Raw genomic sequence first — 26379 nt, forward strand, 5'->3', positions numbered from 1 at the left:
CCACTCTCGTAGTTGGAAAGGTTAGCTGACATAATAGAGGTCTTTTAAAATGGAAGCAACAATCTCATTGCCTTTCGCACAAAACCCTCAGATGGGAAGATGAACATGGAGAGATGAGGGGGTAAGAGGGAGTGCTGGAGTTTGGGGTGAGTCTTGGAAAAGTTTTCATTGTCGGAGCTCCCTGGGAGAGGCACAAGAAAGCTTCTTAAGAAAGGTAAAGATAAGAAAATTTTGTGGAATAAAAATCTGGTTAAAGTAAAAAAGAAAGGAATCAAGTGAGTGAAGAAGGGAGGGAAGAAGAAAAGAAAAAGGAAGAAAGGCACATCACTGGCTTCCCATCTCAGAGAAAAAGCACAGGCTCTTGAACTGGCCAACCAGGCACCATGGAGTCACCAAGCCTGTGCTCCACTGGCAGCCCCACCCCTCTGCTGGCCCCCCTGTAGACGCATGGCTCCCGGTTGGTCCTTGAGTCTAGCAGGCACATCCACATCATCAGGGCCTTTGCACTAGCTCTTCTCCCTGCTGCCAAGCCCCCCACCCCCAACCCCAAGCAGATGCTTGCTCCCTCACCTCCTTCATATTTGTGTGAAAAGTCACCCTTTCATCAGGCCTTACCTGACCCCCCTTCTCAATTTAAAATCCCACGTGCAAAACCTATGCCCTTCCATTTTTTATTTTTCTCCACAGCACTCACCATCCAACATAATATAAACATTACTTACATATTTTATTTATCTCCTGACTGCTCTGCAAGGATATAAATGTAAGAACATCAGATTTTGTCCATTATGTTCACTGCCATATCCTGGTGCCTGATATGTGCATAGCACATAGTAGGTGCTCAATATATATATACAATTCTCCCTCAGTATCCAGGGAATTGATTCCAGGACCAAAATCTGAGGATGCTCAAGTCCCTTATATTAATAAAATGGAGTCATATTTGTGCACAAGCTAGGAACCTCCTCTAGATCACTTATAGTAATCAATAAATCATCTCTAGATTACTTATTACTTATTAGTGTACTTATTACTAGTACCTAACACAACACAATGTTGGTGGTATCCACAGATGCAGAACCCATGGGTGTGGAGGGCCACTGATTTGTTGGGAAGAAGGAAGGAAGGAAGGGACATATAAAGCATTTTCCACAGTTCCAAGCAAATAGTAAGCCTCTAGGCTTCCCTGGTGGAGAAGGCAATGGCACCCCACTCCAGTACTCTTGCCTGGAAAATCCCATGGACAGAGGAGCCTGGTGGGCTGCAGTCCATGGGGTGGCGAAGAGTCGGACATGACTGAGCGACTTCACTTTCACTTTTCACGTTCATGCACTGGAGAAGGAAATGGCAACCCACTCCAGTGTTCTTGCCTGGAGAGTCCCAGGGACGGAGGAGCCTGGTGGGCTGCCGTCTCTGGGGTCACACAGAGTCAGACACGACTGAAGCAACTTAGCAGCAGCTGCAGCAGCAGCAAGCTTCTCTGGTAGCTCAGTTGGTAAGGAATCTGCCTGCGTGCAGGAGACCCGGTTTCAATCCCTAGGTTGGGGAAAATCCCCAGAGAAGGAAATGGCAAACCACTCCAGTATTCTTGCCTAGAAAATCCCGTGGACAGAGGATCCTGACAAACTACAATCCATGAGATCGCAAGAGTCAGACACAACTTAGCAACTAAACCAGCACCAAGTCTCTAGTAAAGAATAATTATTATTACTGGATCTAGGAAATGAAGCCTAGAAAAAACAGAAGCCTTGACCAAGGGCCATGGAAAGTTTTTGATGAGACCAGTGCAAAGCTCCAGGTCCCTTGACTTGTAGCATATGCATATATGCTTGCGAAATCACTTGAGTTGTGTACCACTCTTTGTGACCCTATGGATTGTAGCCTGCCAGACTCCGCTGTCCATGGGATTCTCCTGGCAAGAATACTGGAGTGGGTTGCCATGCCCTCCAGGGGATCTTCCCGTCCCAGGGATCAAACCCACGTCTCTTATATCTCCAGCATTGATAGACAGGTTCTTTACCACTAGCGCCACCTGGGAGGCCCCAACTTGTAGCACACAATTAAGGGGAAAAAAGTAAAAGAAGAAAAAAAAGCTTTGACTTCCTGTTATGCACCTGGCACTTTCACATTTAATCTTTCTATTAGTTACCAGAGATGAAGGTATTATTTCAATTCCAGCTCTGAGAACACTGATGCTCAGAGAGGTCAACTTCCCAAGATCACACAGCAAGTAAGTGGTAGAATCAGGATTCATACCCAAGCCTATGATTTGAAGCCCAGTCCTTTCCTAATAATTCAGGAGAGAGGTGTGGTCAAAGCGCCAACAGCTTGAAATGAAATCCATCACTCACAGCCCAAATCCAAACCTCCCCTCATTTAGCCTCAGGCAGGTTTTCCTCGCAGCCTTGACCTTTAAGAGAAGTCTGCTGACACTTTGGCGTCTGCCTTTGAAAGTCAGCTGCCCGTTTCTCAGACTCCTAAATTGCCTGTAAGAAGTGTTTCATTATTCTGTCCAGGCGACATCGAGTACCTGGGCCGTATTTCATGAAAAGTTCCCCTTCAGGCCAGGCCACAGGGCAGGTAGCATTTCTGTCTCCAGGAAACCCCTAAAATCCACCTTCTGGATAATTCCACTGGAGACAAATTAGAAATGAAAGCAGCTGCCTGCCCTCTTTCATGTTCCTGGGGGAGCCGGGTGGGTATGGGCAGCCAGGCACCAAAGAATTCTTTATTCTTCCGACACAGGGGAAATTGAAGGAAGAGAGTAAACACAGCACCTTCCACCCATACATCAGTCATGGGCACTGTGGGCAGGGGGCAGGAGGGGCCCAACAGGCGTCATTCCCAAGGCAGAAAGCTCACAGTTAAGTCACTTGAACTAGAAACGTATTTACTATATAAATGAACAATAATGTATACATATAGTTGATTCACTTTGCCATACAGTAGAAACTAACACAACATCATAAAGCAACTATATCCAATAAAAATTAATTTAAAAAATTGAACAATGAATGAAGACAGCAACCATGTCTTGACAACAGTTAAGTTTGTCACTGGATTTTTCACTGTGATGCCAAATCTTTCTCCATTCCAACTACACGTCAAGTGAACACAGCTCTCCCCGAGGTTTATATGTTCTCATTTCTGTCCCCGAGGAAGTGCCAAAGCCAACACAGCCAGAGGTGATGGGCAGAGGATGCGGGTGGTGCCCTGGGAAAGCTGGCAGCTGTGAAGGGGATGGGAGATTCCCTTGCACTGAGGGCCTTCTCTCTGCCAGGTGCCCACGTTAGTTCATTAAACCCCCAGGACAACTCCAACAGGTGGGCATGGTTATTCCTATCCTAGAGTGAGGAAATGGGGGCTCAGAACAAGGACCTGCATTTCCCAAGAGCACTGGTTCTTAAACAAGGACACGGGAACCCAAACTCAGCTCTGTGTGTTTCCACTCTGCTTGCTTCACCCTTTTTGCAAGGCCTCCCAGAAGACTGGGTGGGAAGCTATAAGTACCTAAAGGGTTCATCACTTCTAGCTGAGGCACCATAGGAGTGCTTCCTGGAGGAGGAGGCATTTTTTTAATTAAGCTTGAGGCCAGTTGGGGTTTGGCCATATATCCCCTACACACACACACACACACACACACACACATTCTGCATAGACCCAGGGTGGCCCTCAGCCACTGACCAGGCAGGAAGAATGTATGTACACACTCGAAAGAGAGCTGTTGACTTAGTGCTGGCGACACTCCAGCCATGGAAGTGGGGGGTCCCAGCATACTTATTATTTCTTTTTCCACCAGCAGAAAACATCTGTCCTGTGAAAATTATATTCACTAAGAGACCACGGCATACCTGTCAGGAGCCCTGCAACCCTCCCCCAAGCCTCCCTGTCAGCAGAGGCTACAGCCTGTGCTCTGATGGAATTGACCATGAACCCCTAAAGGCTCTTGGCGCCCTGAGCTGAGTGAAAGGAAAGAAGGCGTCCTTGTGCAGGAGCTTCCCTGAGGACCGCTGACATGGAACTCGGGACTCTCATGAAGAGCATGTTGACTCCGCCTGAACCACCTCTTGGAGGAGGAGACTGTTACCCACGCCAGTCTTCTGGCCTGGAGAATCCCATGAACAGAAGGGCCTAGCAGGCTACGTCCACAGAGTCGAAAAGAGTCAGACATGACTTAGTGACTAAAAGCAGCAGCAGGACTGCCTCTGGACCTCACTCAGTTGACGCGTGAGTCACCTAAATAGAATTCCTCTGCTGCCGCTGCTCAGTCGCTTCAGTCGCGTCCGACTCTGTGCGACCCCATAGACGGCAGCCCACCAGGCTCCCCCGTCCCTGGGATTCTCCAGGCAAGAACACTGGAGTGGGTTGCCATTTCCTTCTCCAGTGCATGAAAGTGAAAAGTGAAAGTGAAGTTGCTCAGTTATGTCCGACTTAGCGACCCCATGGACTGCAGCCCACCAGGCTCCTCCGTCCATGGGACTTTCCAGGCAAGAGGACTGGAGTGGGGTGCCATTGCCTTCTCTATGTCTTATCTATATAGAAGTAAGATAAACACCCACCTTGCAGGGTGGTTGTGAGAAGCCAAGTTAGTCCTTAAAGCACTGAGGGTGGCGGGAGGACCAGCACATGTAAACAGCTGATGCCTGTTAGTAATTCATACTGTGCATTAGGGCTACAGTAGAGTGACCCTAGATGCCTGGTGAGAGGCTGGGAGATCCTGGGGAGGGAAGGTCAAGGACCATAACCCAGAAGAGGTGGCATTTGATGTTACCAGGCACAAAGGCTATAACAGGAGGAACCCAGGGAAGAGGAGCAGACAGTGGGGGGAGATGAGTGACAGGTGGGAAGGAAAGGTAGATGGGCCCCCGATTGTGGACAGCATCTCAAAACAGGTTAAGGATTTAGACTTCGTCCAGTGGCAGTGGGGATCCATCAGGAGGTGGGGCTCGAAAGCAGGGTCTGGCCTGGTTAGACTTAGAGGGGACTCTGGCAGTGAGAAGAAGATGGGCTAGAGGAACCGTCACAGCTGCAGGGGGGCCAGACCCACAGGACAACGAACAAGGTTGGATGGTGCAACGATAGATGAGGCCACTTGAAGGCTTCTCAAAGGTTCTTGCAGCTCCCTTCTGGCTTGACATTCCAGGATTGTGGGATTCCTCCAAGACCTCTATGTGGCTGCAGCTGGGCAGTACATACACTTCAGGGATCTCCTGCCAGTTGCTTGGAGCTGAGAAGGCAAAAAGCTGCACAGGGAGGTGGTCAGAAGCCCTGCCCTGGCTATGAGGTCTCCTCCCATCTCTCTTCTGAGAATCCAGGGAATGACAGAACCAGAGCCAGTTCTGGCCAGGGAACCGGAGGGGTTGGGGCCATCCTCTAAATCTAAAGGGATCAGCATACCCACAGGGATAGCTCTGTACCCCCAGGCTCCATCCGTCATCCCAGTGGCCTTCATCCCAGCTTCATGCAGCTCTTTCTGCTGTAAACACTCTGCTGCTCCAAGAGATCTGTCATACTTGGAGAGCTATGCAACAAAGGCCCCTGGGACCGGGCTGAGGGAGGTCCAAGGGGAGGGTAAGGGAGTGGGGGCAAGGCAGGCTGGGGACTGGGTGGGAAACGCTCTCTCTGCTGGAACCCCGCCCAAGGGGCTAAGCAGAAGGGAACTGCTGCTGACTGAGAGCTGATCCTGGCTGGGTGCTTTGCTGGTGTCCTCTGGGGCTTCCCAGGTAGCACCGTGGTAAAGAATCTGCCTGCCAGTGCAGGAGACACGAAAGACGTGGGTTCAATTCCTGAGTCACGAAGATCCCCTAGAGAAGGAAATGGCAACCCACTCCAGTATTCTTGCCTGTAAAATCCCATGGACAGAGGAGCCTCACAGGTTACAGTCCATGGGGTTGCAAAGACCCAGATACAACTGAGCATGCGCACACACACAATTCATCACCCCAACAACACAGCAAGACAGCTTTCGTTACTGTCTTTTTACCAAGATTAAAATTAGAACATCAAATTATTTGCCCAAATCTACACAGCTACTAACATTCAGACAAAGATCTGTGTAGTCAAAGCCATGGTTTTTAAAATAGTCATGTACAGATGTGAGAGTTGGACCATAAAGAAGGCTGAGCACTGAAGAATTGATGCTTTTGAATTGTGGTGCTGGAGAAGATGCTTGAGAGTCCTTGGACAGAAAGGAGATCAAACCAGTCAATTCTAAAGGAAATCAATCCTGAATATTCATTGGAAGGACTGATGCTGACGTTGGAACTCCAGTATTTTGGTTATCTGATGTGAACAGCTGATTCATTGGAAAAATTCCTGATCCTGGGAAAGATTCAAGGCAAAAGAAGAAGAGAGTGGCAGAGAATGAGATAATTAGATAGCATCACTGACTCAAAGGACGTGAATCTGAGCAAATTCCAGGAGATAGTGAAGGACAGGGAAGTCTGGCATGTTGCAGTTCATGGGGTTTCAAAGAGTCAGACACAACTTAACGACTGAACAACAGCAAGAAGGCAGGCACAGATTCAGGCCCAAGTTCATCATCCTCTGAAATATTCATGCATTCATTCATTCTCCCAACAAAAGTGTATAGAGTCCCTACAACATGCCAGGTCCTGTACCAGACACCAGAGATACAAGTCAGACATATGTTCTGCCCTCTTTCGGGAGAGACCAACAATACCAGCTTCATAAATGAGCAAGATAATTCCATATGGTGATAAATTGTAGCAGGGATTATCAAAATATAGCCCAGGGCCCCAATCTCACCTATGGTCTGTGTTTACATTGAACTGCAAGCTAAGAGTGGTTTTGAGATTTTTAAGGGCTATAAAGAAAGCGAAGAGGAACAGGAAACAGTGATGGCACATGCCCCATAAAGCCTAAAACATTCACTATATAGTCCTATGCAAAATTGCCAGCCCCTGGAAGAGAGAAAGCCTAGAGGGGCTATCTTGGAAGTGAGCAGGGAAGGCCTCTCTGTGATAGTGTCTTTGAACTGAGACCCAATGGTGGAAAAGAATCACCAGGTGAAGAGACCCAGGGAGAGAAAACAGCAAGTGAATACAGAAGCTCTGGGGTAGAAAGAAGCTTATCGGGTTCAAGAAAGAAAAAGGGGGCCAATGTTGTTCAAGCACAGGAATTGAGAGGAGAAGGGGTACCAGGTAAGCTCATGGAGAGATGCTGGGAACAGATCCTGTAGGCCTTTCTGGCTCAAGACTGAGAGTATCCTCTCCACTCAACCTTGCGTCTGGTGTGGCAAAGTCAAATACAAACCCAGCAGGTGTCAGGATGCTCAGGGCCCAATCTAGTGGCCCAAGCACAGTAATAAGAACCCAGGGACCATGAGTCGGACACATGGTAGCATCAGCTTCGAGGGGATGTGATCACCCAGTGGTCAGAGGGCACCAGGGAGATAATCCAGGCTGGACCAGGCTGCAGGAGCTTGGCAGGCTCTCAGGACCCTTGCCAAACAAGCTGCCATCCAAAGAAGGCCTTGAACTCTAACAGGAAATAAAGGGATTAAAAATCAAGAGCCAAGGATGAGTGCTGATTTGCTGAGGGTGGTGCTGAAAACAGTGACTTCTCAAGCATTTGGCTACCCAGGCCTCAGTGCTGCACATCAAATGCTAGAACCTTGGCCGCATGGCTTATACTGGCCCCTCACACCCTCACTGCTCCCTCTTCCAGTCAGCAAGGTTCAGGAAACAGGAGGAGTCAATCTAGAGAGAGAATGGCAACAGTGGTTTCTTCTGGAAGGAGTCCGTGAAGTGGACGCTGGTAGGACTGTGCAGAAAGCAAGTGTGTCCGGTTGATGGTCGGCGCACATGTGGTCCTGGCATCATGCAAGCACGCTGCAGGGGACTGAACTCGTGCTAAGTTCTCTGACCAAGGGGAATGAGAGAACCAATCACCGGTGTCCATCGCTGTAACAGTTTGTACTTTGGCCACTGCTTAGTTTAAAATGGCTCTGCTCCTAAGCATGTCCCCAGGCAACATGTGTTTTGTAATTTGATTTTTTTCAAAACAACTTTTATTGGGGTTTTTTTTTTCCTTTTTAATAAAGGCCACACATGTTTCTTTCAGGAAAATCCGAAAACATACAGATACCAAAAAGAAGAAAATAAAAAACCCTTATCCATCTACTGAGGTACAGCCATTGTTAACATACCTTGAAGTCTATTTTTGTAGGCTTTTCTTTGTGCATATATAATTTATCAAGTAAATGCAACCCAAACATCCTCCAGGTCTTACCAGGTGTGGGGGTGCTCAACTCAGGTAGATGAATAGTCACCTTGCTGACTTGATAGCTGGTACCTGCCTGTCACCAGGCCCCTGGACTTCTTTCCGAGGTTCCTCCCCCCTCAGTATCCCTGGACATCTTCAAGAGTGTCCCACACAGGCTCCCAAGCCAGCTGACACCTTTGTCAGTGCCTGCCACTGCCCACACCCACATCACCTGTTGCTGCTCCTCACAGCCCACTGCCCCGAGTTGCTCCCCCAGCTCAATTTCAGCAATAAGAGGGGCACAACACACATATAGTCTTAGAACCTTTTTTTTTTAATTGTCAATATATTACAAACATCTTTATCAGTAAGTGTGCTTCTACATGGGGCTTCCCAGTTGTCACTAGTGGTAAAGAACCTGCCTGGCAATGCAGGAGATATAAGAGATGCAGGTTCGATCCCTGGGTCGGGAAGATCCGCTGGAGGAGGGCATGGCAACCCACTCCAGTATTCTTGCCTGGACAGAAGAGCCTCATGGGCTACAGTCCATGGGGTCACACAGAGTTGGACACAACTGAAGCAACTTAGCACATGCTTCTACACCATGTTTAATGGTGGCATAGTATTCTATTCTAAGCATTTAGCTTAATTTCTGTTAACAAACCCTATTATAGACACAACGTTGCAGCCAACCCAATATTAAAAATAAAATTGAGAAATCTTACTTTTAAGTGAAAAACCTCTTGGCAACAATTCCTTATCAACCTTCAAGCTTAAGAGGAAATTCTCTTGGTCAACTATTCAATTCAACTGGGAGGAAGCATTGGTTAACGTGTCCTGCACCACAGTGTGCTCTACACTGGACTGTCTTGAAGGAGGATGTAGAGGTTAGGTGAAGGCAGTCTGCATCCTGAAAGAGCTTAGTCTTCTGAGAGACAGGCCTGGGACAGAAATGACCTCAAGGGAGGCAGACCGCATGCTCCTAGCAGAGGCTGGCCGCGAGGAGTATGTGTAAGAACGTCATGGCCTGGCATCTGTTCTGCCTTGGATTCAAGGAGGAGGTAGTGCTTCACCTGGGCCTGGAGGATAGCTGTGATTTTATTCAGGAGGGAGGAAAAGGACAAAGTAAGCTAGGAAACGAGTTGGTCAGAGCTGAGGTGTGGAAGTAGAGAGGGACAGGGTTTTGCAGGAATGGGGAGGAGCCTGACTCTGGAGAACAGAGAGCAATGAAAGAGAGACAGTGATAGAAACAAGTCTAGAAAAACACACCAAGTCATGAAGCAATGTGGAGCCATTGATGATTTCCAGGTCAGGAAGGGCAGAATGGAAAATGAAAGAGGAAAACTCGGCTTTGAGGGGGTAGTCCTTAAAAAATTGTTCCCCCAAGTGAAATTTTTCCTCCGTGTCATTATTCTTATGTCAAATACTACCATCATATAAGTGTAGAAAATTATACTAAATACATTTTTATAATCCTAAAACGGACCATGTTGATTTTGATCTACCACAATGCTAAAAAATAAAATTCTATACCTACAATCTACCCAATAATCTCAGTGGTTATTTTTCCTCATAGAAAAGTCCATATTCCAGTCTTTGTTAAGACAGAAGTGCTCCTGGTGGTATAGGTACACTGACCCTCCCTTCTACTCTCGCACCTCAGGGCCTTTGCAACTGCTATTGCCAAAGCCTGGAATTGTGTTTCCTTTTCCACTTCACCTACCAACCCCAACATACTTTTCAGATTTCATTTCAAGCTTCACTCTTCCTAACCCTCCAAATGTGAGCTAGGTCTTCCTACACTACGTTCTTGGGATAGTCGGTCCTTCTTTTTAGCATTTATTATGATTAAAATTGAATAGTTTAATGGTGCACTCATGCCCATGTGTTTAAACTCAGGCGGCCAAGGCCAATATCTCCCACTTGAGTGTAAGCTCCATGAGGGCAGGGATTGTATCCTTGCACATAGAAGATACCGTTAGGTGTTTCTCAAGTGAATGAGTATCACTCATAATCTATGTGTCCAAAAATTATTGATGATTTCAAGATTTTTAAAAATGTATTTTCTCAGAACAACTGTCAGGTAAAATCTTACAGCAATCATGTCTTTTATTTGTATTTGCCTTTTCATTATAACCCACCTACTTCTAGAAAGGATTTAAAGGAAATTTGCATAAAAGAAAACGTTGAGAAGACCACTCACATGGGTCCATATTTGATTGACAAAGTGATTTAAATCTACAACCTCAATGCCTTCTGAAAAACCATGGGAGGAATTTTTGTCGGGCGGGGCTTGTCATCCCCAATTAGATGAGGAAACTAAGGCTCCAAGAAGTGATTGAACATGCTTGCCTCACAAAACCAAGAAGTAGAACAAAAGGACGCTTTTCTGGGGCAAGAAAACTGGAAGTTACTGCTCTCTACTGCCTCTTGTTGGTGTGAAGAGGAAAGAGCAAGGCTCTCTGGGTTTGCTGAAAAAGCCAGCCCCGCATTCCTGCGGGGGGGTCACTAGTGCTAAGCAACCTGGCAAGACTCCCCAGCCAGCTCCTGTGACCTTTCATCTCCCCACGTTTCCACTTGGCCAGATTCTCAGGATGCCTAATTGCTCCGATTTATATAAGTGGTACTAATGGTAAAGAACCCTCCTGCCAATGCAGGAAACATAAGAGACACAGGTTGGATTCCTAGATCGGGAAGATCCCCTAGAGGAAGGCATGGCAACCCACTCTAGTATTCCTGTCTGGAGAATCCTATGGACAGAGGAGCCTGGAAGGCTATAGTCCATAAGGTTGCAAAGAGCTGGACATGACTGAAGCGCCTTAGCACGCACAGACTTGCAACCAGAACCCAAGAATCAGATTGATGGCCTTCAGAGTCCAGACTGGCTGGCTGGGCAGGCTGTGTGGTCCCACATCAGTCGATGCTTCAGCACCTACCCTCTGAGAGGGGAACTCTGAGCCAGGTGAACTCTGACACATCCCAGCTGTGTGTCTTCATTCTTCTGGCCTCAGTTTCCTTCCCCTCAATAAAACCAGGATGCACGTGGCTTTACTAGAACATTGTGACACTGAAACTCAATTCGAAGGTAGGCATATAGAAAACGTCTGCTTCCCTTTTTTCCCTCTATGTTTTTCCTGGCAGTTTCAGTAGTGCCTGAAATATCGATCACTCTCCTACCCTGTGCTTTGGCCGGGGCTTTGGAGCCTGTTTCCAGGTAGTGAAGTCACTGAGTGCTGAGCCAGGAGGATGAGTAACTGCCAATCTCTCCAGCTGAACTTTGTCTCATACAGGTGTCCAGGGCAAGGCAGCCCAGGTTCCTCTGCCCAATCCCGAATCAGACCATTACACCCGGCATGTGCTATGAGGCAACAGAGCAAACACAGCCAATCGTGGCTATAAATCCAGGGTGTTTATAAAGTCTTTGTGCACCTCTAAACTCAAATAACCTCGAGTCCCACAGGACTGAAGGAAACAAGTTACAATTGTTGTTTGTTCACCAAAACCGCATTCTTGAGAGGAACAAGTAGCCAGGACACAGGTGTCACTCAGTAAATCGCCCAGCAGCAACTGGGGAATGGTTGCAAGGTGGGGGAAAAAGAAAGTGATCAAATAATGAGTTGGAGGAGAGAGCAGAGCTTGAAGCAAACAAATGAGCCTGGATAGGGCAGGAACCCAGAAGATTCCTTCTCTCTGTGCCATTTGCAAATGTGCACATTCAGAGTGATTCACTTTAACATTTCATGAGGCCAGGGCTGGCTCAACTCCAGGTCCAGGTGGTTACTAAAAGCATGCTACCAGTTCAGAGCTGTGGGACAAATTATCTTTTCAGTGAAGGCAGAGAAGTACAAGGTTGGCATCCAGCTATCAGATAAAGCCAACATAGCAAGGGTGGGAGTGGGCTGGGGCTCAGAGAGCTCACCCCAGACACCAGCAAGACACTCAGACTCAGAGACGCCCCTCCTGCTAGGCAGAGGGTGCAGAGTCCTGCTGGTCCTGCACAGGCTTGGCTCAGAAGGGACGGTGATATTAGAGAAGAAGGGCATTTTGAAAGGATGTCTGAGACAAAAGCAACCTCTTCACTTTAAAAACATAAACAGCAAAACAAAACAACGATGACCAAAAAAGAGTAAATTGAGGCCAAGAAGGAAGGAAGTCACTGGCCGATCTCGGCATCCATTTGATGGCTATCAGTCATACTGGAGGGGCTTCCCCAGTAGGGCAATGTAAAGTATCTGCCAGACAGTGCAAGAGATGTGGGTTTGATCCCTGGGTTGGGAAGACCCTTGGAGAAGGAACTGGGAACCCACTCCAGTGTTCTTGCCTGGGAAAACCCATGGACAGAGGAGCCTGGCGGGCTACAGTTCACGAGATGGCAAACACAACTTAGCAACTAAACAATACCAACAAGTCATGCTGAAAGTACACGCAGGCCTCTTGAGTGACAGTGTGCTATGCCATTTACTTGAGCTATTGATGTGTAAGAATAGAATTGGGGAGCTGTAAGGACTTGGACACGACTGAGCGGCTGAACTGAACTGAACTGAACTGAAGGATTTATCTAACCCTATGATGGAGAATGTGTGGCCTGTGTGATGCCGACTGCCTCCCACTCACAGGCTTTCTTCTGCTTCACTGGCTTTTGCAAACCCCTTCTGCTTGGACTCCCTCCATGGCTTTCTTTTAAACCAAAGACTGGAACCTAGCAGAAAAGATCTTCTGCACTAAAGGTATAAAGACAGAACTGTTGCAGGAAGGGGGACTCCTTCTACCCGAGAGTGGGTTCTTGTCTAACACTCAGAAATGAATTGTATGAGGAGACATGTGCTGCCAAAGCAAGAACTAACAAGCCATCACCAACTGGAAGGCTTTGGGAAAGGTCAAAAGGAAACACCACATGTCTACCACCTCCCAGAATCCTGCTCACTGGAATCCATTTTGGCTGAACAATGCAAGCGCCACCAGGATGGACCCTGAGTCAGAATGATTGACCAGAAACAACCTGGATGCTAATCCCATCACCATGGGTTTCTCAGGTGGCCCTAGTGGTAAAGAACACATCTGCCAATGCAGGAGACTTAAGAGATGTGGGTTCAATCCCTGGGTCAGGAAGATCCCCTGGAAGAGGACATGGCAACCCACTCCAGTATTCTTGCCTGGAGAATAGCCATGGACAGAGAAGCCTGGGGGGGCTGCAGCCCACAGGGTCACAGAGTCAGACACGACTGAAGTGACTGGGCACGGTCTGAGAGCAAGAGACTTTACTAGGAAGTGGTACCCGGGCATAGAGCAGGAGGGCAAGGGAAACAGGACTGCTCTGCCATGTAGCTCGAAGTCTCCAGTTTTACGGTGGGATTAGTTTACAGGTTGTCTCCCTTGGACTGCAAGGAAATCCAACCAGTCAATCCTAAAGGAAATCAGTTCTGAATATTCATTGGAAGAACTGATGCTGAAGCTGAAACTCCAATACTTTGGCCGCCTGATGCGAAGAACTGACTTATTGGAAAAGACCCTGATGCTGGGAAAGATTGACGGTGGGAGGAGAATGGGATGACAGAAGATGAGACGGCATCACCGACGCAATGGACGTGAATTTGAGTAAGCTCCAGGAGTTGGTGATGGACAGGGAAGACTGGTGTGCTGCAGTCGATGGGGTCACAAAGAGTCGGACATGACTGAGTGATTGAACTGAACTGAACTGAGCACAGGACTGGGGGACATAGAGACTTCACTTTTAAAGGGTGTACACAAAACCTCACACATACTGGGAAGCAGGGCAAAAGAAGTAATTTAACAGGAGCCTGGGCCAGACATACCTGGTCTTAGAGAGTCTCTTGGAAAGGTGGGGGGAGGGGTGCACAGCTACAGCTTACCCTGGGGACTAAGACACTGATAGCAGACATTCAACCATGTAAACACTCCTGGTTACTGACATATCGGCTCTAACACCAAGACCTGGTCCCACCCGACAGCCGGCACGTAGCAGTGCTGGGATGCTTCAAGCTAACCAACTTAACTAGGCAGGGACACAGCCCCACCCATCAGCAGACAGACTGCCTGAAGACTCAAGAGCCCACAGCTACCTCTAGGCATGCCCCTAGACGTGGCCTTGCCCACCTGAGGGTCAAGACCCAGCTCCACCAGTGAGGAAGCGCCAGCACCTCACACAAGGAAGCCGGCACAAGACTCCAGACCAGCCTCACCCACCAAGGGGCAGGCATGAGAAGCAAGAAAGCTGTGATCCCATAACACAAGCCGGACTCTACCCTGGGACCAGCTGGACCGTGGCCCTGCCCACTGACATGCCAACACAACCTTTGGGACACCGCAAACCCCATACCCGACTGTGGTAGAAACCGTCCCCCCACCCCCACTCTCTGAACAATCTGAAATGAGCTCTGGGATCCCTGGGCCCTGCAGCCAGACTCTGGGAACCAGTTGTCAGTTGGTTCTAACTAACTGGCACTATCCACAGGACCTGGCTTCACCAGCTGCCAGTGGTTGGGCAGCAGCCTCAGAGTCTTCAGGACCCTGACTATGCCCCCAAGTGAGCCAGCACTAGCCCAGGACCCCCCAGGATTTCACGTCATGATCAGCTCTGCTGAAGAGCAGGCAGCAACATGTGCACCAGGCAAGACCTAGCAACTAACCAGGCTAGGAGCCAGCCAAGCCTACCAGACCACACATATGGTCAACCTGCCACAACAGAAGAGCCCATGCAGCACTTATAGGGGGAACCCCTGGAGCATACAGCTTGGGCGACAGGAGGGGAATACACTGCTGGGATGCATAGGGTGTCTCCTACAGAAGGCCACTCATCCAAGGCTGAGAAATGTAACTAAGATGCCACATACATAAAAACATAAACGGCAACTTAGATGACACGAGGTGGCAGGAGAATAAGGTAAAACCCCAGAGGAAGAACTAAGTGGAACAGAGACAAGCAACCTGTCTGGGAAAAAATTCAGGGTAATGATTGAAAAGATGATCAAAGAGCTTGGGAAGAGAAAGATGTACAAAGAAAGAAGATTAAAGTTTTTAACAAAGAGTTAGAAAATATAAAGAACAGTCAAACAGAATTCAAACACAAATGCTCTCTGTATAAAGACCAAACAGAATTACTCTCTATATTTTCTAACTCTTTGTTAAAAACATGTACTCAATAACTGAAATTAAAAATACACCAGAAGGGTACAATAGAAGCTAGCACAACATTGTAAAGCAACCATACTCCAATAAAAATTAGTTTTAAAAAATACACCAAACGGAATCAGTATTAAGCTAAATGATACAGAAGAATGGATTAGTGAGCTAGAAGACAGAGTAGTGGAAATCCCTCCCACCGAACAGAAAAAAGAAAAAGAACGATAGGAACTGAAGACAGTTTAAGAAAACTCTGGGACAATGTCAAGTGCACTAATATTTGCATTGTGGGAGCTTCAGAAGCAGAAGAAAGAGAAAGGGAACATATTTGAAAAGATAACAGCTGAAAATTCCCCTAACCTGAGAAAAGAAATAGTCACCCAAGTCCAGGAAGCAAGCACAGAGAGTCCCATACAAGATTAACCCAAGGAGGAACATAGCAAGACACACTGTAATCAAAATGGCCAAAATTTAAGATGAAATGAAAGTGAAAGTTGCTCAGACATGTTCGACTCTTTGCAACCCTATGGACTATATGTGGAATTCTCCAGGCCAGAATACTGGAGTGGGTAGCCATTCTCTTCTCCAGGGGATCTTCCCAATCCAGGAATTGAACCAGGGTCTCCTGCATTGCAGGCAGATTTTTTTACCAACTGAGCTATCAGGGGGAAAGCACCAAAGAGAAGCAACAAATAACATACATGGGAAGTCCCTTAAGTCTATCAGCTGATTTTTCAGCAGAAACCCTGCAGGCCAGAAGGGAGTGGCACAATGTATTTAAAGTGATAAAAGGGAAAAACCTACATCTAAGAATGACTTCCCTGGTGGCTCAGACTGTAAAGTGTCTGCCTACAATGAGGGAGACCCGAGTTCAATCCCTGGGTTGGAAAGATCTCCTGGAGAAGGAAATGGCAACTCACTCCAGTATTCTTGCCATGGAAAATCTCATGGACGGAGGTGTGTACAGTCCATGGGCTCTCAAAGAGTCAGACACGACTGAGCAACTTCACTTCACCTCACTTCAAGAATACTCTACCCAGCAGGGCTCTCATTCTATGAAATCAAAAGCTTTACAGACAAGACGGAATGTACCTCCTCATGCTATGAAGTCTAGCTGGGGCTGTTAATCACAGTGCTCCACCCCCTGGCACAAGAGTGAGAACACACGACCCAGGACTAAATTACTCTCTCTCCTGGCTGTACTTTTTGGTTTGAATATGGACAAATTAGCAAAACCTATCCAATCAGAAGCCACCCAGGGCTTTCTACCAAAGTTCACTAGAAAGATCTCTCTTTCCCTCAAGATTGCTAAGTTAGAAGCATCCATGTGTCTGGGACTGCCAGCAACTACATTGCCCACCCAATAAAAAGAGGCTTTGTGGGGAAAGCAGCCAACCAAAATCAGGAAGAGCCAAGAGATGGAGAGGGAAGAGCTTCAACAATTTGTGTGCCCTTCCTTGGGTCTCAGGCAGTTCTCCCCGCAGGAAACCCTGTTAGTGAGCCAATGCACTCTCTTTTTATTTAGCAGTTCCATGTGGATTTCTGTCACTTGCTGTCCTGACTAATATCACTCACTACTGACAAAGCTCTTTATTGTTGAGCCCAGACATAGTCTCATACTTTTTCTCAACATGATGCCTCACATAGTTGCCATGTTTATGTGATACAATCAAATGGCCTTCCCAGAGTCTAATCTAATGCTTTCATTTGGCAAATGAAGAAACAGATGTCCAGAGAAGGAGAAGCATTTCTCAAGCCCAGCTAATAATAGAGCCTAATTCATGCCCCAGTGGGTGCTGGATATTACTTGATATCAACCCATTTTACAGTTAAAAGATCAGCTGCCAAAAGTTGAACAAAAGTTCGTGAAAATCTCTGTACCTTTGGTGAGCATTTAGACCAGTCTCTTAGCTGTATGCCTTCACAGGCTTGAAGTTTCCTAGGATTTCGGTGTGAGATTTCGTATACCCTCTAAGATTACAGTTTTGAATGGGACTCTGGAGAAAGCTATTTAAAAGGCTGAAGAGAGGTCCATTTTACTTCTACATTCCTCTATTTGGAAGACTAGTTCTTTGAGAGGTCCTTTTCTAATGTTCACCTATTTCTCTGGTTTCTTCACACCTCATAGTCTCGGTGCTGAATCTTTTTATTCCAGAAGTGTTATGAGCAGAAGTTAAAATTTCCCCTCCTTTAATTCAGGTGCTATATTTCTTTCTGTACAGCCTAACAAATCATTAGCTTTTGGAGCAACCACATGATTCACTGTGAAGAATCAAAAAGCAGGGAGAAAAAAGCAATTGAGAGAAGAATTTTTAGCCTGAAAATGAGAGTACTTGGGGAAAGTACACTGCGTTTTTAAAGGATTACCATGAGTCAGGAAAATTAGATTTCTGTAAGAATCCAAAGGGAAGAATAGGAGTGAATGGGCATAACCTACAAGGAGATAGATGTATAGATCCAAAAACTGAGGCTCAGAGAGGGTGAGTGACTCACTGCAGTCACACAGCACATTGTTTATCAAATAAGAATGTCAACTAAGACCTCTTAAAGACTCAAATATCCTGAGAAAGCTGAGCAAGACAAAACCTGGTTCAAATCCAGTTTCCACTACTTTCTCCCTTAGGCAAGAAGCCCCTGATGTTCTCTGAAGCTCCTTAACCATAAATAGGGCTTCAAATGTTGAGGTTCCAAGATCAAATGACAGAATGTGGACAACAGGTCTGCCATAGTAAAGTTTAGCCACTACTGGCACTCAAAAAAAAAAAAAAAAAATCTTATTCCTCTCATCTTCTTTTTACCTCACTATATCACCACCTCTTTTCCTGCAATGTGAACAGCACAGGGTCCAATCAAACACAGTGTCCATAGTGGGATTTTCTTGCTCTAATCAAAAGGGCAATTCTATTAAATTCACTGAACTCTAGGTAGCACAGTGATTAAGAATCTGCTTGCAATGCGGGAGGCCTGGGTTCAATCCCTGGGTTGGGAAGATCTTCTGGCGTAGGGTATGGCAACCCACTTCAAAACTCTTGCCTGGAAAATTCCATGGACAGAGGAGCCTGGTGGGCTGCAGTCCATGAGGTCACAAAGAGTCAGACACGACTGAGCTCCCATGCACATCCATGCATCCATATTTAACTCAACCCAAGTCAGTGGAAGGGCAAGTGCCCAGAAAGAATCTGGCAAGAATGATGGATATGAAGATGATGCTTCCACCTCTCCCTGAACCTTGCTGGCTCCTCTTTGAGCACCTTGTCCATCACTTCCCCAGCAAAGGCAGCTGTCTGCTCCCTTCTCTTGCCCAAGCTGGTGTTCCATTTTGCCTCAGCCATACCAAACTGAGTTCCCAGAATTCACTTTTCCAAGTCCAACTTCCAAACCTTCACCTGCGCTATTCCCTCTTCCTGGAATTTTTCTCTGTTTTTCCCATTCATTCTTCAAAATGTACATGACTATACATCCTCTTTGCAGAAAGCTTTCCCCAGAGCTTCCAGGCTTGGTCGTCTTGGTCTTGTTTGTTTAAAGTAAATTGAATCATCAAGTACAAAAGACTCTACAAAACCTATTTTCATCATCATTGCCAGCCTCATTATCACTGGCTAGAGTGTAGTCTGCATTTAGGCAGAGCTAGAATAGAGTTTCGGGTGCTGGCACAGCAACCAAAGGAGTGAGCATAGCATGGTTCTTAAAGCAGTCAGGGCGCTAAGAGGGAAGTAAGACTGACCAGTCCAGAAGGCTCACACAGTGGCTTCTAGTCCCTTAGTAAATATACCAATAGACAGGGGTGAGGAGGACCTAGGTAGGACTGACATATAAACTGTAATGAAGAAAGTAAAAGTGTAAAGTTGCTCAGTTGTGTCTGACTCTTTGTGACCCCATAGATTGAAGCCTGCTGGGCTCCTCTGTCCATGGAGTTCTCCAGGCAAGACTACTGGAGTGGGTAGCCATTCCTTTCTTCAGGGGATCGTCCCAACCCAGGGAGAGAACCAGGGTTTTCTGTATTGCAGGCAGATTTGTAACTGTCTGAGTCACGAGGGGAGCCCATAAAACAGTACCCTTGACCTTACTGACAAGGCGTGGAACTGCTGAGGAGCTAGAATTTTTTTCTCCTCTGACTTACCTCCAGAAGGATGCTCAGTGAATAGGTCAGGACCACAGAGAACAACCGTTGTAATCCTTCAGATGTTCACTGTCACCAGCCTTCCCCCAGAGGTATACTCTCCTCAAAGATCAGACTGACCATGTCCTTGAGCAGTTTGATTCCTATGGTCTTAGTCAGCTTAGTTTGCATAACAAAGTACCATAAACTGAGTGGCTTAAACAACAAAGACCTATTTCTCAGCATTCTGGGAGCTGCGAAGTCCAAGATCAAAGCGCTGACTGATTTGGCTGCCAGTGAAAGCTCTCTTCCTGAATTTCAGAAGGCCACCTTCTCTCTGGGTCCTCACCTGGCAAAGAGACAGAGAGAAAGCTATCTGGTGTCTCTTCTCATAAAGACACGAATCCTACCATCAAGGTCCCACCCTCATGACCTCATCTAAGCCTAATTACTTCTCCCAAAGATCCCACCTCTAAATACTATCACACTGGGGCTTAGGGTTTCAACATATGAATTTGAGGGTCAGTTCAGTTCAATTGCTCAGTCGTGTCCAACTCTGCACAACCCCATGGACTGTGGCATGCTAGGTTTCCCTGTCCATCACCAACTCCCAGAGCTTGCTCAAACTCTAGTCCATCGAGTTGGTGATGCCATCCAATCATCACATCCTCTGTCATCCCCTTATCCTTCTGCCTTCAATCTTTCCCAGAATCAGGGTCTTTTCAAATGAGTCAGTTCTTTGCATCAGGTGGCCAAAGGATTGGAGCTGCAGCTTCAGTATTGGTCCTTCCAACGAACATTCAGGACTGATATCCTTTAGGATTGACTGGTTGGATCTCCATGCTGTCCAAGGGACTCTCAAGAGTCTTCTCCAATACCACAGTTCAAAAGCATCAGTTATTTGGTGTTCAGCCTTCATTATGGTCCAACTCTCACATACATACATGACTACTGGAAAAACCATAGTTTTGACTAGTTGACCTTTGTCAGCAAAGTAATGTCTCTGATTTTTAATATACTTTCTAGGTTTGTCATAGTTTTTCTTCCAAGGAGCAAGCATCTTTCATGGCTGCAGTTACCATCTGCAGTGATTTTGGAGCCCCCCAAAATAAAGTCTGTCACTGTTTCCATTGTTCCCCATCTATTTCCCATGAAGTGATGGGACCGGATGCCATGATTTTAGTTTTCTGAATATTGTGCTTTAAGCCAGCTTTTTCACTCTCCTCTTTCATTTTCATCAAGAGGCTCTTTAGTTCCTGTTCACTCTCTGCCATAAGGATGGCATCATCTGCACATCTGAGGTTATTGATATTTCTCCTGGCAATCTTGATTCCAGCTTGTGCCTCATCCAGCTCAGCATTTTCTATGATGTACTCTGCATACAAGCTAAATAAAGCAGGGTGACAATATACAGCCTTGACGTACTCCTTTTCCTATTTGGAACCAATCTGTTGTTCCATGTCCAGTTCTAACTATTGCTTCTTGACCTGCATATAGATTTCTCAGGAGACAGGTAAGGTGGTCTGGTATTCCCATCTCTTGAAGAATTTTCCAGTTTATTTTGATCCACATAGTCAAAGGCTTTGGCATAGTCAATAAAGTAAAAGTAGATGTTTTTCTGGAACTCTCTTGCTTTTTTGATGATCCAATGGATGTTGGCAATTTGATCTCTGGTTCCTCTACCTTTTGTAAATCCAGTTTGAACATCTGGAATTTCACAGTTCACGTACTGTTGAAGCCTGGCTTGGAAAATTTTGAGCATTACTTTGCTAACGTGTGAAATGAGTGCAATTGTGTGGTACTTTGACCATTCTTTGGCATTGCCTTTGTGGGGGACTGGAACAAAAACTGACCTTCTACAGTCCTATGGCCAATGCTGAGTTTTCCAAATTTGCTGGCATATTGAGTGCAGCACTTTAACAGCATCATCTTTTAGGACTTGAAATAGCTCAGCTGGAATTTCATCACCTCCACTAGCTTTGTTCGTAGTGATGTTTCCTAAGGCCCACTTGACTTCGGACTCCAGGATGTCTGGTTCTAGACGAGTGATCACACTATTGTGGTTGTCTGGGTCATTGAGATGTTTTTTGTATAGTTCTTCTGTGTGTTCTTTCCATCTTTTCTTAAAATCTTCTGCTTCCATTAGGACACAGTCCAAAAGACCTACTATTCACCAAGATCTACGTGGTGGTGTTTTGTTCTGTTGAACTTTTTAACTTAAGCATAGTTGATTTACAACATCATATTAGTTTCAGGTGTACAACATAGCAATTCAACATTTTTATAGATTATATTCCATTTAAAATCACTACAAAATAATTACTATGTTTCCCTGTGCTGTACAATACATCCCTGTTTCCCAACCAATTTATACACAGTAGTTTGTAACACTCAGTCCCCTACCCTTATCCCATCTCTCCTCGGCCTTCCTCTCCCCACTGATAACCAGCAGCCTGCTCTCTACATTCATGAGTCTGTTTCTGTGTCACCAGGTTCACTCATTTATTTTTAGATTTTACATATAAGTGATAGACTATAATACTTGTCTTTTTCTTTCTGATTTATTTCACAAAGAATAATATTCTCTCTGGCCATCCATGTTGTTGCAAATGGTAGAATTTTGTTCTTCCTATGGCTGGATAATATTCCACTGTGTGTATATATACATATATATACCACATCAAGAAGCCATCTGGTTCTATATCCTTGGGAACTGGCCAAAGGGAGAGCATAAGTAGCCCCTTGACAATTCCTGCATTTAGGAGCAACGCCTTGAGAGTCCCACAGCCTGCAACTGATTTGGGTTCCAGTATCACTCATTTGGCAACCCTATCCTTTCTGATCCTCAGTTCAGTTTCTTTATCTTTAAAAAAGGTGGTAGTGCTACCTTCCTCCAGGCTGTTTTGGATATTAAATGAGATACCCTATGACACCATTGCTGGCAGAAAAATAGATGCTCAACAAACAGGAGTTGCTGCCTCCTAGCATCAGTCAATGCATGGGTGCTTGGCTTGGTAGATCTAGGACACTCTCCTGAACGGAGTTGGAGTTCACACTGCCTCAGAGACTTGTTCATATTGATGCTCTTTGACATGCAGACCCTCTAACAGCTGGTTCATCCTTTTTTAACTATGTTGATGGACCTCTGGTCCTAGTGTCAGCTTACTTTTCAAAGGTGGCTTTGGCCTATTTGCATCTAAAATGTTTTGATTTCTGGTCAAACTCTCAGAAGACAACCCTCCCTCTCTTATTTTCAAAGCCTTTGTGGGTACCTCTTCAGCAAACTCTTTCAGCTTCCCAATGATTCTCAGGAGAGGAAATTCCCCCCTTTCTGCAACCAGTGCCAGAGAAACTATTTCCTAATGGTTTCGTTATAGCTGGCATGAGGTTATGAGTTTGGTTTGGAGGTTGTAAACGAGCCCATAGAGGGCAACTTATGGGTAGGTGCGCTGCCCTCAATGAGGTTAGGCTGCTCTTGTGGGTTGAAGAGCTTCGTTCACTTGGGCAGGCATTACTGCGGTGGTGGCCGTGAGAATGCTGATGGTGGTGTAATAGTAGTAGTAGCAGCAGCAGCGTAAGACTAGCATTTTTTCAGTTCAGTTATACTATCCTGTAAAAGAGCTAATGGGCTCTTTGACCTAGTAGAACACTGCAGATCGTCCTATCTAGCCCATCATATTTGCAGATGAAGATGTAAAGAGACACTAGCCCAGCCAGCAAATGAGAGAAATAGCTCTGGTGAGCAATAAAGGGATGGATATGGATGTCCAACATTCAGTCTTCTATTTCACTGATGAAAAACAAGGCCAGAGAGGTCATTACACAGTTAGGAAGTCACAATAAGATCATTAATTCCCATCTGGAGAGCCTTGTCCCCTGAGCCTGAGATACAGCCATGAAAATACAATGACAGCACTGCAAAAGTTGCACGCCGTATTTCTCAACCTTGCGTCGCATCAGCAGTCCATACACCTGCAGCTTATCATAAAATAGTGTTCATAAATATGCTTACTCTTAATTGTTCTTAACATGTGCTCAATCATGTTTCCAGTTCTTTGCAACCCTATGCACTGGAGCCTGCCAAGCTCCTCTGCCCATGGGATTTTCCAGGCAAGAATGCTGGAGTGGGTTGCCATTTCCTTTGCCAGGGAATCTTCTCAATCCAGTGATCAAACCCACATCTCTTGCATTGGCAAGCAAATTCTTTAGCACTAATGCCACTTATTATCTTTAAATTGCACAGTCGTAGGACCATAGCTATACATCACTCACAATCTAGTTTTGTTTTAACTGATGTGAAACTGTCTCCTCAACATTTTAAATGACACAATTTTGCACAAAAATATTTTAATTGATATACTTTTTGCTGGCTGAGAAACAAAACAGGTTATGAAATGTGGTATTTGAGGTGATAATTTGTTAAATGTGAAAGTCACTCATTCGTGTCCAACTCTTTGTGACTCCATGGACTATACAGTCCATGGAATTCTCCAGGCGAGAATACTGGAGTGGGTAGCTGTTCCCTTCTCCAGGGCATCTTCCCAACCCAGGGATTGAACCCAGGTCTCCCACATTTCAGGAGGATTCTTCAGCAGCTGAGCTGCCAGGGAAGCCCAAGAATACTAGAGGGGGTAGCCTATCCCATCTCCAGCAGATCTTCCCGACCTAGGAATCAAACCAGGGTCTCCAGCATTGCAGGTGGATTCTTTACCAGCTGAGCTACCTGGGAAGCCCAATCTGTTAAACATAACCATTTAAAATATGATATTTTTGCATTCTGTTTCGGTGTTTCTTCATTTTTAATCTGCGTTTAATACAAACCTCATAAAGGGGCCCAGAACTCTGCTTTGCTTTGGAGGATCCTTGGTCTTTCCATGCCAAGTCTTTCACAACCCAGGTCTTCTACTCATATGGCTATGTGACTTCACCACTGTCTCAGTCCAGGCTGTTCTAACAAAATACCGCAGACTGAGTGGCTTTAGAAGAAAACATTGATTTCTCACTGTTCTGGGGGCTGAGAAGTCTAAAATAAAGAGACCAGCAGGGTTTTGTCCTAATGAAGACCCTCTTGCTGGCTTGCAAATGACTGCTGCTTGCGATGTCCATACATTCATGTCTCTCTCTCTTCTTACAAGGGCACTGATCCCATCATGAGGCCCCATCGTTATGGCCTAATCTAAACCTAATTATATCCCAAAGACCCTACTTCCTAATAATATCACTTTGGGAATTAGAGCTTCAGCATATGAATTAGATGAGAGGACACAGTTCATAACAACTGTGTTACTGACATTCCTAAGCCTCAGTCTCCTCACTTATAAAGCAGAGATCATAATAGTCCCTTCCTTCACAGGGTGGTTGAGAGGATAATGGCTATCTGGGGTCCAGAAAAGGGGAAATAAGTTCTTATACCTGGGTTTGTTGGAGGTGATGGCAAATGAAATAGTCTGAAATTATCTTTCAAATTCAAATTATAAAAACTTTAGCTACCGGCACTATACTCAGACACCTCTCTGCTCTGTAGTTAGATATGAACATTAAATAATATTGATGCTGTTGTTCAGTCACTAAGTCATGTCCAACTCTTTGTGACCCCATATGCTTGCAAGGGTAAATAAAATAATAAAAAGAGAAAAATCTGTAAAAATCCATATGTCTAACCCCAATTAAGCTTTTTTCCCAGGGTGCTGCATTCCTAAAACACTCCTCCTGTGCTCTTCCCACTGCCAACTTCCCAGGATGGTACATCATTGGGAGTAATAGTTGTCAAATGGATGGAGAAAGAGAGCCAGTGTGGACAGTGGGAACAGTAGGAAGTGAGCCGCCTGCTTTAGAAGGCTGCTTCCAAGTAATGGAAGGCTAGACACTCTGGGGCAGGGGTAGACATTCCAGCCTGGTGCTGTGGTTTTATTTTTGAAGTCAAAGTGAGTTATTTCTCAACCTCATCCCATCAATGATGTGGTCAGAGAAAAAAACCCTCCCAGAGACCTGCCAATTATTCATGGAGGTCATTCCTTCCAGACTTTTGCAGCTTTAGGTCCTATTGTGTGTTTGAGAGGATTTCTATGGGGGAAAAAGGGTGATTAAATTAGGCACTGCTGGCAAGCCACCATCATAGCCTAAACACCCTAATTCTTAACCATTAAAAATGCTGTTGAGCATTTCTTCAGTTTTAATCCAGTTGATAATGTGGATCTGGCATCTTTCCAGTTTGATGCCCAAAGCTCTTGCAGGAACTCTTATTTATTATTTTGTCACCAACATACTTCCAAATCAGATGTATGAGATCTGATGGGTGAGGCTTTCTCCAGTCATGAGATTTCTCCATAGCTCTTCCCTTCATTCAGCAAACCTTGGTGAAAATTGGCCATATCTCAGGCCTTGGTTTAGCCTGGAGATTCAAAGATAATTCAATACAACCATCCAGATTTCTCCTGACGATGTAGAAGCCTTATCTTGTATATAGCCTCTGTCCTATTCTGCCTTCTAATGATGAAGCATTATCTATGTAATCATTCATCATTCTTTTCCTTTTTTGCACAAAAGTCTGTCCCTAGACGATCCTCAAGGATGGATCTACTGAGATTCAGTGCAATATCCAGATGTGTGAGTATGTTTAGAAGAGTCGCCAGACCTTTGGAACAAAACTTGCAATAACTTGATTCAACTATAGAAACCTTTCTGAGACCCTGTTCAAGTTTAATATTGCTTTCCTGAGGCTCATCCATTCTCCGGTGCCTCATAGATTCTTCCAAGCCACCTGCTGCAGCTGGCTCAGGTTCACTACCCCAGAACTGGAGAGTCATTTCCTGTTTCAAGTATTAGAAGAAATTTGAATAAGATGATACAGAGCAGCTGTTTCTCAAGCCACAGAAGGGAGAACAAAAAAAGGAGCACTGACCTGGAGTAATGAC

Source organism: Budorcas taxicolor, chromosome 3, assembly GCF_023091745.1.
Source record: "Budorcas taxicolor isolate Tak-1 chromosome 3, Takin1.1, whole genome shotgun sequence".
In the NCBI taxonomy this organism is placed as follows: Eukaryota; Metazoa; Chordata; class Mammalia; order Artiodactyla; family Bovidae; genus Budorcas; species Budorcas taxicolor.